This window comes from Mauremys reevesii, linkage group 3 (assembly GCF_016161935.1).
Source record: "Mauremys reevesii isolate NIE-2019 linkage group 3, ASM1616193v1, whole genome shotgun sequence".
NCBI classification, from domain to species: Eukaryota; Metazoa; Chordata; order Testudines; family Geoemydidae; genus Mauremys; species Mauremys reevesii.
Window position 1 is genome coordinate 292,308 of NC_052625.1, and position 13,317 is coordinate 305,624.

Below are 13,317 nucleotides of genomic sequence, written 5' to 3' on the forward strand. Positions count from 1 at the left end.
CCCCAGTGTAGTTATAGAGAACAAATGTATCCCCCCTCTGCCTTTCCTGTGCTCGGCGAAACAAGCCCAGACCCTTTAGTCCTCCTCTCATACAACAGGCCCTCCAGTCCCTGACCATCTAGTAGCTCCTCTCATACAACAGGCCCTCCAGTCCCTGACCTAAGTCCTCCTCTCATACAACAGGCCCTCCAGTCCCTGACCTTAGTCCTCCTCTCATACAACAGGCCCTCCAGTCCCTGACCATCTAGTAGCTCCTCTCATACAACAGGCCCTCCAGTCCCTGACCTAAGTCCTCCTCTCATACAACAGGCCCTCCAGTCCCTGACCTTAGTCCTCCTCTCATACAACAGGCCCTCCAGTCCCTGACCTTAGTCCTCCTCTCATACAACAGGCCCTCCAGTCCCTGACCATCTAGTAGCTCTTCTCTGCACCTGTTCCACCACTGCAGTCGTTGCAACGTCCACTCTAAGTTGAGGGCCAGGAGGGAAACAGGTTGTTGGTTTACACTGGAAGCCCCAAATAAATTACTAGAGGGGATTAGCTCCCCCCCCCCCCCCGCACACACAACAGAACTAAGAATATCGGTGAATGGGAAGAAAACCTGGACAGTTGAAGTCTGTGATGGCTCTTGATTTGTTTCACTGATTAGAGCCATTAGAAGCCAGAGAATAGTATCACTGAACTGCACATGGTCCAGAGTGTAGTGACAGGGGCTGGGGAAGACAAAGCTGCTGAAATGGAAGGTAATCAGATCACTATGTTCTGAACAGGGCTGGAAGAGGAAGGATGTGGAAGGAGTGAACCTAAACCCTTCTCAGAAACCTTCTTCAGGTTCAAAATTATTATTAAATTGTGTTAGGAGCTCCAGTCATGCCCCAGGACCATTGTGCTAGGTGCTGCACAAACACAGAAGCTCCCAAACTTCCTTTTCTAGACAACTCTGTATTTTATATGTTTTTATCATTTCCCCTCTCGCTCATCTTCTTTCTGAGGTAACAATCCCGATCTTTTCAACCCCCTTTGGATGAGTTTTTCCCCAGGCCCTTGATCATTCTTGTTGCTCTTCTCTGAACCACTCCAGTTCTACAATATCCTTTATGAGGCGGGGTGCTCAATACCGCACATGGTGTTCCAGATGAGGTGGCCCCTCATCTTGCTGATTGATAAAAAGGCATTATTAGACAATTCTCCATCACATGCTTTATGCATGTGAACAGCATGTTAGGTAGTTTGATCGCACTGTGCATTGCACAGAGGTCTCCGCTGAGCTGTCTATAATGATGTCCAGGTCCCTTTCCTGTGCTGATACTGCCAATTTAGGACCCTGTAAGGTTTACGAGCAGTTTAACCTTCCCCTCCCTGCGAAGTGCATTCCTTTGCATTTATCAACAATGAACTTCAGAGACTGCTGCACTGGGGAGAGGGGTAAAACAGGGTCTAGCCAGGGCCAACCCCTTCCCCCCAGCAACGCCCTGGGCCTAGAACCATGTAGGGAAACCCCCAACGGTCTGGTGAAGTAGACAACCATGTTGCTTTGGTGAAAAGCTGCAGAAACAGGAACCAGCCAGAGACTCCAGCTGGTCAGAGCAGGAGCAGAATCAGCCAAATCTGGATCCCCTAGAAATTCAGAGAACTTGCTACAGTTTTGACGGGACTTTCTCTTTCCTATGCTGATTAGCTGTTTGCTCCAACCCACCATCTCCCTCCCAGTCTCTTCATCTCAGCTTCACTCCTCTCCTGCTCCGTTCCCTTCATTGGCCTCTTCCTAGCAACATCCCCGCTCCCTTTCCTTGTCTTTCCGTTTAGGTTATCCCCTCCGAACTAAACCTGTGACTGTACTTTACCTCTCACCACCCTGCTGCATGATCTTGGGCAAGTCATTTCTCTGTCTGTTCTGTTTAGGCTGAAAACTCTTTGGGGAAAAGTCTCTCTCTTGCTATTTTTTTTTGTTCAGCACCTAGCATAATGAAGCCCTGATCTCATCTGTCTAGGTCTTCATGTAATACAAATAATGATTTAATATTGTTTTGGTCAGCTTCCCTATCCTCCACAAGATGTATCCTTTGCAATCTCTTAAGCATCTGCCATTGAGTTACTGTGCTCCTGCTGCAGAGGCGGAAAGGTGCAGCAGTTCTGCCTGTTTTAAGGGTGTTTGTCATGCTGAAGTGTCAGCATGCCCCCCAGGTAAAGGGGTGATTTGCCTCTTGCCTAACTGGTCTGAATTCTTAGGGGTACTAAACTTCTACCTGACAGGAAAGACACATTGCTGAGCTGAGAATTCAGTTCCAAGGTGGGATTTAGACCAACAGTACAATGAACTATAACGTGCAACAGCTCTGACAACACACCAACGTACAAGAGACCCAAAGAGCAGCTTCTCTCTCTCACCAACAGATGTTGGTCTTAAAACATATGACCTCACCGACCTTGTCTCTCTCACATACAAAGAGATAATCTGCATAACCAAATCTGGCACATTTCCCCCTCTTGACTTCAGGAGGCTGCTGCTCTTCTAATTTCTCTTTGATTTGCCCAAAGTGCTAGTTTAATGGGATCAGAGACAATGTTTAGCTTACAGCGTCAATCCGGGAGGTGTGTTACAATTCAGGGCCAGTGTTCTTCCCTTCTTCCCAATGCTCTAGACTTCAATTTCTAGTCTGTTTTGACATCCAGTCTCCATGGCTTTCCAGGCAGAGGATGCTGACAGGTCTGATGGAACCCTGTGGGCTGGTAACATGCTGACTTACTCAGGGGGCTCCAACCACACGGCTTGCATTCCTCAGTATTGGAATTTAAGTTCCAAAGCAATAAATGGCATCCACGAGTCATAGCTGAACTAACAGTAGCCAGGCTTCACTGGTTGAGCAGAGACGCTAAAGGATGATCTTACAGTGAAACAGGTGAGGGATGCAAAAGATCGGTGTATGATCTCCAGCTCTGGCAAAGACACCCTGTGTGACCTTTGGTAAGTCACTTGATCTCCGTGCCTCATTTTCCCAGCTGTACAATGGGAATTGTAAATGGCACCTTTATCCCTTGTCTATCTGGATTGTGAGCTCTTACTCTGGATATGTACAGCACCTAGCCCACTAAGGTCTCAATCTTGGTCAGGGTCCCTGGGCACTAGCCAAGAGATGGTAGGTTCACATCTGTGTCAAGTCCATTTCCTCTGGAATATCCACCTAGATTTCCAAAAGCAGCTAGGGATTTTGTGTGCTCAGCTTGAGACAGCTTAAAGGGACTGTCAGAGCAGGGGCTCAAACCTTCTGAAAAATCAATCTCTTTCAGGCGCCTCTTGTTAGACATCCACAATTCCTGGCCATTTATGAAAAAAATTAAGGCCATTACTTTCTTCTTCTACTTTTGTTTCCTACACCATGGCCCTATGTGTATGTAGCTCTATGTACACAGAATACCTAGTCACAGATGTTCCACAAAGACAGAGCAGAGAAGCTCTTGCAAATAGGGAGACCCTCATGTTTCAGCTTGCAAAGGAAAAACAAATGTAATGATGTCACTTGGTTAAATCACAATGGCAAAAGGTGGTGGCATTTATATCTCCCCTCTCTTACACCAAGAGTTGTACAATACACAAGATCACAACTTTTGTGCTGGTCAGAAATTCCTTAAACTGAAACTCAAACAACTAGCCTAAAGCTTTATGGACTGTATTCATTTCCTAATGAAATCAATAGGCGTATTTGCACTAACCTTGATGAGAGCTAAACTGCACTAAACCAAACTGTGCAACAGGGCATCCTAAGGATGTAGTGAGTGGTAATTAACAACTAGCTTGCGCTTGAAGGGGTAACTTGCAGTTGTCCTTTTAAACATCTGTGATCCAGCTTGTCCCTTAGATGTGCATGGCTAGCAACAGGAGCTGCACATGGGCATCCAAGTACGGAATCTGACTCTCATCATTTTCCTGCAATGCAGTTTCAGTCTGTGCAACAGAGCTCCAGGCTAATTTCTCTCAAATGTTGAAACACTATGTGCTGCTTCCAGTAATAAAGAATGCAGGAAGAGCAGTAGATGTCTTAGGAATAAGTTCTTCCAGAACATTAGAAATCAAAGGGGCAATAAGCCAAGGAGGACACTCAGGTTGACTTCAGTCAGTGAATGATCGGGTCCTAGCTGGTCAAATATATCTCATCTAAAGGAACCATTTGCACTAGCCCTAATGTTTGCACAAGCACCTTTTATCTAGCAAGCCAGGAGAAAGATCTCTTAGTTGTTAGGAAGGCTATAAGTATTGTAATAATGGTGTGCAATTTTCTTAAGCTCCCACTGCTTGCCTGTGTGAGCATTTTCCTTTCTATATCTCTTTATGCAATGGTGGCACATGTTTTGTGTTCATTTAAAAGTAAAATGTATAAACACTCCTGCAAGGAGTGTAAAACAATGTTGCTGTGCGTTATGTATTTATTTGTGAGCACCAACTAAAACTGCATTCAAACGGTGGCACAACAACATAACAAAAGAATTACCAGAAGTGGCTCCCAGTAATCCTGGATTCATTCCACCTTGCTTCTAAGCCCTCCAAACTTTGTGGGTCTAAATGTTTTTCACAAATCAAGCTATGGAATCTGTGTCTCACTCAACACTTCAAGATCTTGCAATTTTGCACCGAAACACCACAGCAGCTATCAATCGGCAACTTTGAGTGGTGGACAGAAGACAAGGAGAGGGAGAGCAAAACACAGGAAAGTCACAAACATGCAGGACCAAACTGTGGCAAACAGCATCCCCCCCAAGTTTCAGGTGTGACAGAGCCATGCTTCATTCAACATGCACCTTAAAACACAATGCTTAATATGGTAGTAATAAATAATAGGAAGCTTGATTTTATTACCTTGGTAGACAACAAAGGAAACTCAAAACAAACTCTGCTATATACTGGGGTGGAGGTGGGGTATTTATTTAAGTCTGAATCCTGTGCAGTTCTTAGCTGATCCCACAAAGACTGGGCTGGCTAGACACATCTCTTCTAGTATTATAATTTTGCAACAGGCATTTTTAAGTATCTACAGATCTGTGAGGCAGTGGAGCTGTCGCAAAGTTAAAATCTTTAGGGAGATGATGAAACAGATTTTTAAAAATGAATCTGAGTGCAGCTGTCAAAATATTGGTCTGGATCTGTCTATCATTTTTCTGAGGGTTAATAATGAACCTCTCTCTAGAAGAGCGAGGATAGAGGTTGCTAGGTTGCTTAGAGAGCCATATGCACCCACTCTGGGATGTTAGGCCAAAAGAATACGAGGCATCTTTGCTGCAAGAGAAACTTCCCAACCCTAAAAATAAAAATAATAAGAAATAATAAAATGTTAACATTTTGCTCTTTAGTCACCCGTGTTGTAGCTCAACTGAAAGGTATGCAAGAGTGACTGGCTGGGGGATGCTGTCTATGGTTTTTGTTATACAGAAAGCCAGACCAGATGATCACAATTGTCCCTTTTGGCCTTAAAACTCCATGATTCATGTATTACTGAATCTAATAAGCACACTGCTATAGAGAGCTGGCCTATATATTCTAAACAAGTTATTTCCAAGCATTGTGCCCCTCCTAGCTGTACATCTGGACTACAGCTGCAGTACTGCCAACCCCAAGTGTAAAGAAATAAAGAAAAAACAACCACGAATCAAGCCCGCCCAAAATCATGAGATTTAATATAATTAATTAGTTAATTAAATAAAAATGCCGTTGGGATTGTTATTATTTTCCTTCTGGGTTTTGAGCCTTCATGGTGTGCTCAGGTCACAGGTTCAAGTTTTTCTCTGCAATCAAGAGAGCTAGAATATTACCGTACTTTTTTTTAAAATGAAAGCTGAGATTCTCCTCGTGATCACAGGACTCCAAGGGCTGGGGCTTTAAGAAACTCGTCAAATATTGCCAGAATCACGATAAACAAAATCACAAGACCTGACAACACAGTTAAAGATGCTCAATGTCAGCTCCCCACCCAATTGCAGAAGCCAGTGCAAGATTTTAAGGGGGACTCTCGCCCATCTATGTGTAGGGGGACTGTGTGGGGACAGACAACCAAATCTCCTCGCCCCCACACCACGTATGCTAACAGGAATAAGCCCCTTCCCTAGGGTGACCAGATGTCCCAATATTATTGGGACAGTCCCAATTTTAGGGGACTTGTCCCAACCGATGAAAGGTCGGGCCGCAGGACACACTTCATCCCGATATCGGGACCGTCTGGTAGGACCGCAAGCTGCTGCTGGCGCCACTCACCTCTTCTTCCTGGGGCAGCTCCCAGCGCCCGCCCGCCGGCAGGAGCCTGCAGTGCAGCCCCAGGCACAGAGGCAGTGAGGAGGTCTCCGCCGCGTGGTACAGGGGCGGGGCTTGCAGGCGCCAGCAGAGAGCCCCCGCCCCTGCCCTCCCTCCTCGACCCAGCCCGACCTGACCTGTGACCCTGGGAGCCAGAGGGACCTGCCTGCCGGATGCTTCCCGGGACCCACTCCAGGTAAGCACTGCTGGGACTCACCTCGCCCCCTGGTAGGTCCCTCTGGCTGGGAGGCGGGGAGGGAGGGGTTTCTGCGTGCTGCCGGCACCTGCAAGCCATGCTCCGCAGCTCCGGCAGCTCCCATTGGCGTTTTTCGCAGCCAATGGGAGCCACGGAGCTCGCGCTTGTGGCAGGTGCAGCCCATGGAGAGTCTGGAGACTCTCCTCACTGCTCTCACCCTAGGAGCCAGAGACCTCCCAGCAGGGCTGGTGAGTGCGGCCAGGGAAGGGGGCAGGGTGTGATGGTGAGTGTCTGGGAGGTGTGGGGGGGGTGCTGGGCTGTGAGGGTCTGGAGGGTGCTGGGCAGAGGGGAGGTTTGTGTGTTTTGGGGTGCTAGACAGTGTGGGCCTGTTGGGGGGGGTGCTGGGCAGTGAGGGAGATCTGTGTGTTTCAGGGCATTGGGCGGGGGGGGTGGTCTGTGTGGGGCGTTGTGGTGGTGGGGCTGTGGGGAAGGGCACAGGGAGGGAGGGGAAATCTGTATGTATTGCCCAGGAACTACAGCCTTTGGTGCATCTTCACACGCAGGAAGTGATATTTCAGGGCGCTTTTCAGATCTAGGTAGCCTACAATCTGATCCCAAATGCCTGATTTCTGATTATTAAGAAAGTATTAAATCTCCATTAGGATTATCATCCATCATCTCTATCAATCAGCTTTTCTGAGTGAATGATGGGTGTATATTCAAATATATAATAGAAAGTGGGTCTCTCTCTTTCTACACACACACACACACACACACACACACCCTGAACAATGTCTATCACTGCAATGATAACTGCACACCTGTGGTTGCCTTTGCTATAATATGGGATGCGATAAATAATTGATTTTGGATTAGGTTCTTTGGTCTGTAAACTTTGGCGCAGGGGCTGACTTTTACTGTATTTGTGCAGCACAATTGGGCCCTGATCTTGGTTTGGGCTTCTCAGAGCTACTGTAATATACATAATAAAAAACCAATAGCTTTTGTGAGGATGGAGTTTTAAAAGTGAAATCATGTCCTGCAAGTTTTGTCTCCAGATACAATGAAAGACAAAAAAACTCTCTCTTCTACATGAATCACACATGAAAGTGAACTCATCCAGTTTGGATTTGGACCTATCAAGTACTCCATTTAAGATGTAGGGGAACTTTCTACCTATAATCATGATACCTCAGTTATGTAATGACTAAAGAAAGGGAATCCCCCATAAGAAGGGCTAGAGATATGAATCTGTCACTTCAGTGTTATGTAGTTGTTATTGATATTGAGCCAGCATTTATAAGACACTTTGACCATAACATTCCTTACAATCAGAGCTGTTAATAAATATGTTTGAAGTGCCCCCTTACTTGAAGGACAGGGAAAAATATCTGTTCACCATTTGTTTTTCCGTTAAAATTTATAATAAAATGTAAGATCGACAGCTTTGCTCAGAATGGAAGGAAATTACTTAAAACAACTCAAGGACATTAGATTTTGAACTCAACAGTAAGTAGAGTGGGATATCTAAATCATGTGTATTAAACACTCTGATTAAGGGCAAGTTAAATACCTGTTGTGGGCTTCACTTGTTATGACATGTAATTATCACTCTGAAATAGGGGAACACTATGAGTGGGATTTTCAAAAGCACCTACAAACTGGGGTGGCTGCAAGTGCTCTGAAGGACAGGGTTAGAATTCAAGATGATCTGGACAAACTAAAGAAATGGCCTGAAATAAATAGGATGAAATTCAATCAGGACAAATGAAAAGTACTCCACTTTCGAAGGAACAATCAATTGCACCAATACGAAATAAGACAAGACTGCCCAGGAAGGAGTATTGAAGAAAAGCATCTGGGGGTTATAGTGGATTACAAACTAAATATAAGGCAACAATGTAATACTGTTGCCCACCCCCCAAAAAAAAGAAAAAGAAAAAAGGGACCATCATTCTGGAATGTATTAGCAGGTGTGTTGTAAACAGGACATGAGAAGTTTCAGAGTAGCAGCCGTATTAGTCTGTATCCGCAAAAAGAACAGGAGTACTTGTGGCACCTTAGAGACTAACAAATTTATTTGAGCATAAGTTTTCATGGGCTATAGCCCACTTCATCGGATGCATGCAGTGGAAAATACAGTAGGAAGATATTATATATATATACATACCAGGGGCGGCTCTACAAAGTAGGCTGCGCCAAGCAGCGCGAGCGCGCGCCCGCCTCCCCAGTCGCGGTGGGTCCGTCCCGTCTTCGCGGTTGAGCTCCCCGCTCCCGCTGGCGGCAGGTCGACCGACGGGACGAGACACTGCCGCTGCCGGCCGGCGCGGAGCTCAGCCGAAGAAGCGGGGGCGCGACCCGCCGGGACCACCGCCCGTCGCGCGTCCGGGTCCGGTGGACGCCGACGGTGCCGCTGGCGCCGCGGCAGGGCAGCCAAAGCCCGCCGCCCCCAAATGCCGCCCTCCCAGGCGCTGGGGCGCTTGGCCCGCTGGTGCCTAGAGCCGCCCCTGATACATACACACACAGAGAACATGAAACAATGGGTGTTACCATACACACACTAACGAGAGTGATCAGTTAAGGTGAGCTATTATCAGCAGGAGAGAAAAAAAAAACTTTTTGTAGTGGTAATCAAAATGGTCCATTTGCAGCAGTTGACAAGAAGGTGTGAGGAACAGGGGTGGGGGGAGAATAAACATGGGGAAATAGTTTTACTTTGTGTAATGACCCATCCACTCCCGGTTTTTATTCAAGCCTAATTTAATGGTGTCTATTTTGCAAATTAATTCCAATTCAGCAGTCTCTCATTGGAGTCTGTTTCTAAAGTTTTTTTGTTGTAATATTGCGACTTTTAGGTCTTTAATCGAGTGACCAGGGAGATTGAAGTGTTCTCCGACTGGTTTTTGAATGTTATAATTCTTGATGTTTGATTTGTGTCCATTTATTCTTTTACGTAGAGACTATCCGGTTTGGCCAATGTATATGGCAGAGGGACATTGCTGGCACATGATGGCATATATCACATCAGTGTGAATGAGCCTCTGATAGTGTGGCTGATGTGATTAGGTCCTATGATGGTGTCCCCTGAATAGATATGTGGACAGAGTTGGCAACAGGCTTTGTTGCAAGGATAGGTTCCTGGATTAGTGCTTTTGTTGTGTGGTCTGTGGTTGCTGGTGAGTATTTGCTTCAGGTTTGGGGGCTGTCTGTAGGCAAGGACTGGCCTGTCTCCCAAGATCTGTGAGAGTGATAGATCATCCTTCAGGATAGGTTGTAGATCCTTAATGATGCGCTGGAGAGGTTTTAGTTGGGGGCTGAAGGTGATGGCTAGTGGCGTTCTGTTACTTTCTTTGTTGGGCCTGTCCTGTAGTAGGTGACTTCTGGGTACTCTTCTGGCTCTGTCAATCTGTTTCTTCATTTCTGCAGGTGGGTATTGTAGTTTAAGAATGCTTGATAGAGATCTTGTAGGTGTTTGTCTCTGTCTGAGGGGTTGGAGCAAATGCGATTGTATTGTAGAGCTTGGCTGTAGACAATGGATCATGTGGTGTGGTCTGGATGAAAGCTGGAGGCATGTAGGTAAGTATAGTGATCAGTAGGATTCCGGTATAGGGTGGTGTTTATGTGACCATCGCTTATTAGCACCAGGGTCGCCCAGAGGATTCAGGGGACCTGGGGCAAAGGAATTTCAGGAGCCCCTTACACTAAAAAAAAAAAAGTTGCAATATTATAGAATACTATATTCTCGTGGGGCCCCTGTGGGGCCCAGGGCAAATTGCCCCATTCCCCCCCCCCCCCCCCGGGCGGCCCTGATTAGCACTGTAGTGTCCAGGAAGTGGATCTCTTGTGTGGACTGGCCCAGGCTGAGGTTGATGATGGGGTGGAAATTGTTGAAATCATGGTGGAATTCCTCAAGGGGTTCTTTTCCAGGGGTCCAGATGATGAAGATGTCATCAATGTAGCGCAAGTAGAGCAGGGGCGTTAGGGGACGAGAGCTGAGGAACCATTGTTCTAAGTCAGCCATAAAAAATGTTGGCATACTGTGGGCCCACAGCAGTGCCGCTGATTTGAAGGTATACGTTGTCCCCAAATGTGAAATAGTTGTGGGTGAGGACAAAGTCACAAAGTTCTGCCACCTGGTTTGCAGTGACATTATCGGGGATACTGTTCCTGATGGCTTGTAGTCCATCTTTGTGTGGAATGTTGGTGTAGAGGACTTCTACATCCATAGTGGCTAGGATGGTGTTTTCAGGGAGATCACCAATGGATTGCAGTTTCCTCAGGAAGTCAGTGGTGTCTCGAAGATAGCTAGGAGTGCTGGTAGCATAGGGCCTGAGGAGGGAGTCTACATAGCCAGACAAACCTGCTGTCAGGACATGAAAAGTAATTCTTCTGCTCTATTCAGCATTGATAAGGCCTCAGGTAGGGCAGTGTCCAGTTCTGGGCACCTCACTTTGGGAAAGATGTGGACAAACTGTAGAAAGTCCAGCGGAGACAAACAAAAATGATGAAAAGTCTAGAATGACTTACAAGGAAAAACTGAAAAAATTGGGTTTGTTTACTCTGGAGAAGAGACGACTGAGGGAGGACATGAGAGTAGTCTTCAAGTACGTAAAAGTGTCAGAGGGGAGCCGTGTTAGTCTGGTTCTGTAGAAGCAGCAAAGAATCCTGTGGCACCTTATAGACTAACAGACGTTTTGCAGCATGAGCTTTCGTGGGTGAATACCCACTTCTTCGGATGCAACGAAGCTCATGCTGCAAAACGTCTGTTAGTCTATAAGGTGCCACAGGATTCTTTGCTGCAAGTACGTAAAAGTTTGTTATAAAGAGGAGGGTGATAAATTGTTCTCCTTATCCACTGAGGACAGAGCAAGAAGTAATGATCTTAAATTGCAGCAACGTGAGATATTCGAAAAAAAAATTCCTGTCAGGGTGGTTAAGCACTGGAACAAATTACCTAGGAGGGTTGTGGAATCTCCATCATTGGAGGTTTCTAAGAGCAGGTTACACAGACACGTGTCAGGGATGGTCTCTAAGACTTAATCCTGCCTCAGTGCAGGGGACTGCACTAGACGATGTATCCAGCCCTATAGTTCTATGATCGTATGACTTTGAAAAATCAATGGAACTTTTGCTCCTGAGTTATGTAGATTCTTTTGAAAATTCCAGTCTATAAACTCAGAATCTTTAGTTACAGGACAAAAAGAGCCGTGACCTACTCTGAACTTCCTTCTAGCTCTAGCAGAGCAGCCAGCATGGATCACCAAAGAAATGCCCAAATATCAGCATTAGAGAGATTATAGAATTCTAGATCATATTCCAGGAATTCATTTCCAGTAGGCTGTAACATTACCAAACTACAGCAGTATTCACTACCAAAAAAAATCTGCTAACTGCTACACAATAAAATTAAATACAGAAACGTATCAGGTCTACAGAAACTTTATACCTATAACACCAAACAGATCAATCCTTTCTACTCTATTCCTAGCCATGTTCTCCTTCTCTGCCAATACATCACACAATGAGAAAATGTACAGACCTGACACAGCCTAGTGTACACTGAAATTGTAGTCCTTTATAAACTTCAGCTTCCTATTTCACACAGTGTATTAACTCAGCAGTGTGCAACCAGCAGCACATTTCCATTACAGAATGAAGCCAGGGGACACATGTACCGCAGAGTGGGCAGTATGAAATGTCAGGGGTGTTAATAAATGAATGTGGATTATGTAGCAGACAAGAACTGGGTGGGTACCTTATTTTTAATTGGCTAGATCCCTGCCAGCGATGGCTTTTATGTGCTGTGTCCATACAGTGCCTAGCACAGTGCAGCCCTGGGCTTCTAGGCAATATAGCCATACAAATGACAGTATCCTGTCATAACTCACTCTCTGATTTAAGAGGAATTCCCACTCTCATTGATCCCAGCAGTCACATATTTTATGATCAATAATATTTTGCAGTACAGAAGTTCCCCAAGCTTGGTTGGGGTCCTATTGTATAGGCACAGAGTAAGAAAGAGATTGCAAGCTCTTTGGGTCAGAGACTTAACAGAGAAAGGGTGAGAAAGGAAACCAGGATGACATAACCTTCCCCAAGCCGGCCAGAAGCAGGACTTTCACCCCAGGTTTGTGTCCTAGGCCATAGGGCCATGCTGCCTCAGGCCACACTGGCAGGTCTGATTTTTCTTAGCAACGTCCCCACGTTGTTGTGGCTGATTGGAGGAATACGCTATGTTGTGAATCAAGCTTTGCATGGCTGAGTGTGCTGTGGGTACAGGAGCTCAGCTGAGCTTGTCACATTTTAAATTTTGGATTGAAGGAGCTTTCTTCTTACGGAAACTAACTAGAAGGCACCATATCTTCTCTGCATTGCTGCTGTCACTCAGGGCTGTATTTCTATTATAATAGCAATACAAGGTAGTATTTGGGGAGAAACAGTGGAGCCAAATAACAGGGGCTCTCACGTAGGCCTGGAATCCAATTAGGAGCTTGGTACTGTTGCTCTAATGGCAAGGAGACTTTAAAACAAGGCTCTCGTCTCTCCCCCAGGCACACGCCCCTGGATGAGACAGCTGCCCACAGCAGACTCAGTGCATGGGTAGCACTGAGATTTCTTCCAAGTTGTCTCCTCCGGGTGAAGCTACACTGGCAAAGCAGGCTGGGGGTTCATGCCACTCCCCTGGATGTCCCAGCTCCACCAGCACAGCAGGCTGACAGTCCCAGCTTCTCAGCTGAGGCCTCCCAGATGCACTCTGCTTGCCCTGGTATCGTAGTTATCCACAGCAGACACATCAAAAGCTCGCCTCTCACTCACTCTCTGGCCTGCCTCTGCTGAGTCCCAG

At 46.2% G+C, this 13,317-nt stretch overlaps 1 protein-coding gene across 7 annotated transcripts in view; it reads right to left on the reverse strand.

Moving 5' to 3' along the window:
• Positions 1 to 13,317, reverse strand: part of SLC8A1 (solute carrier family 8 member A1) — a 314,624-nt gene that overhangs the window by 15,138 nt on the left and 286,169 nt on the right. The window lies entirely within an intron of this gene.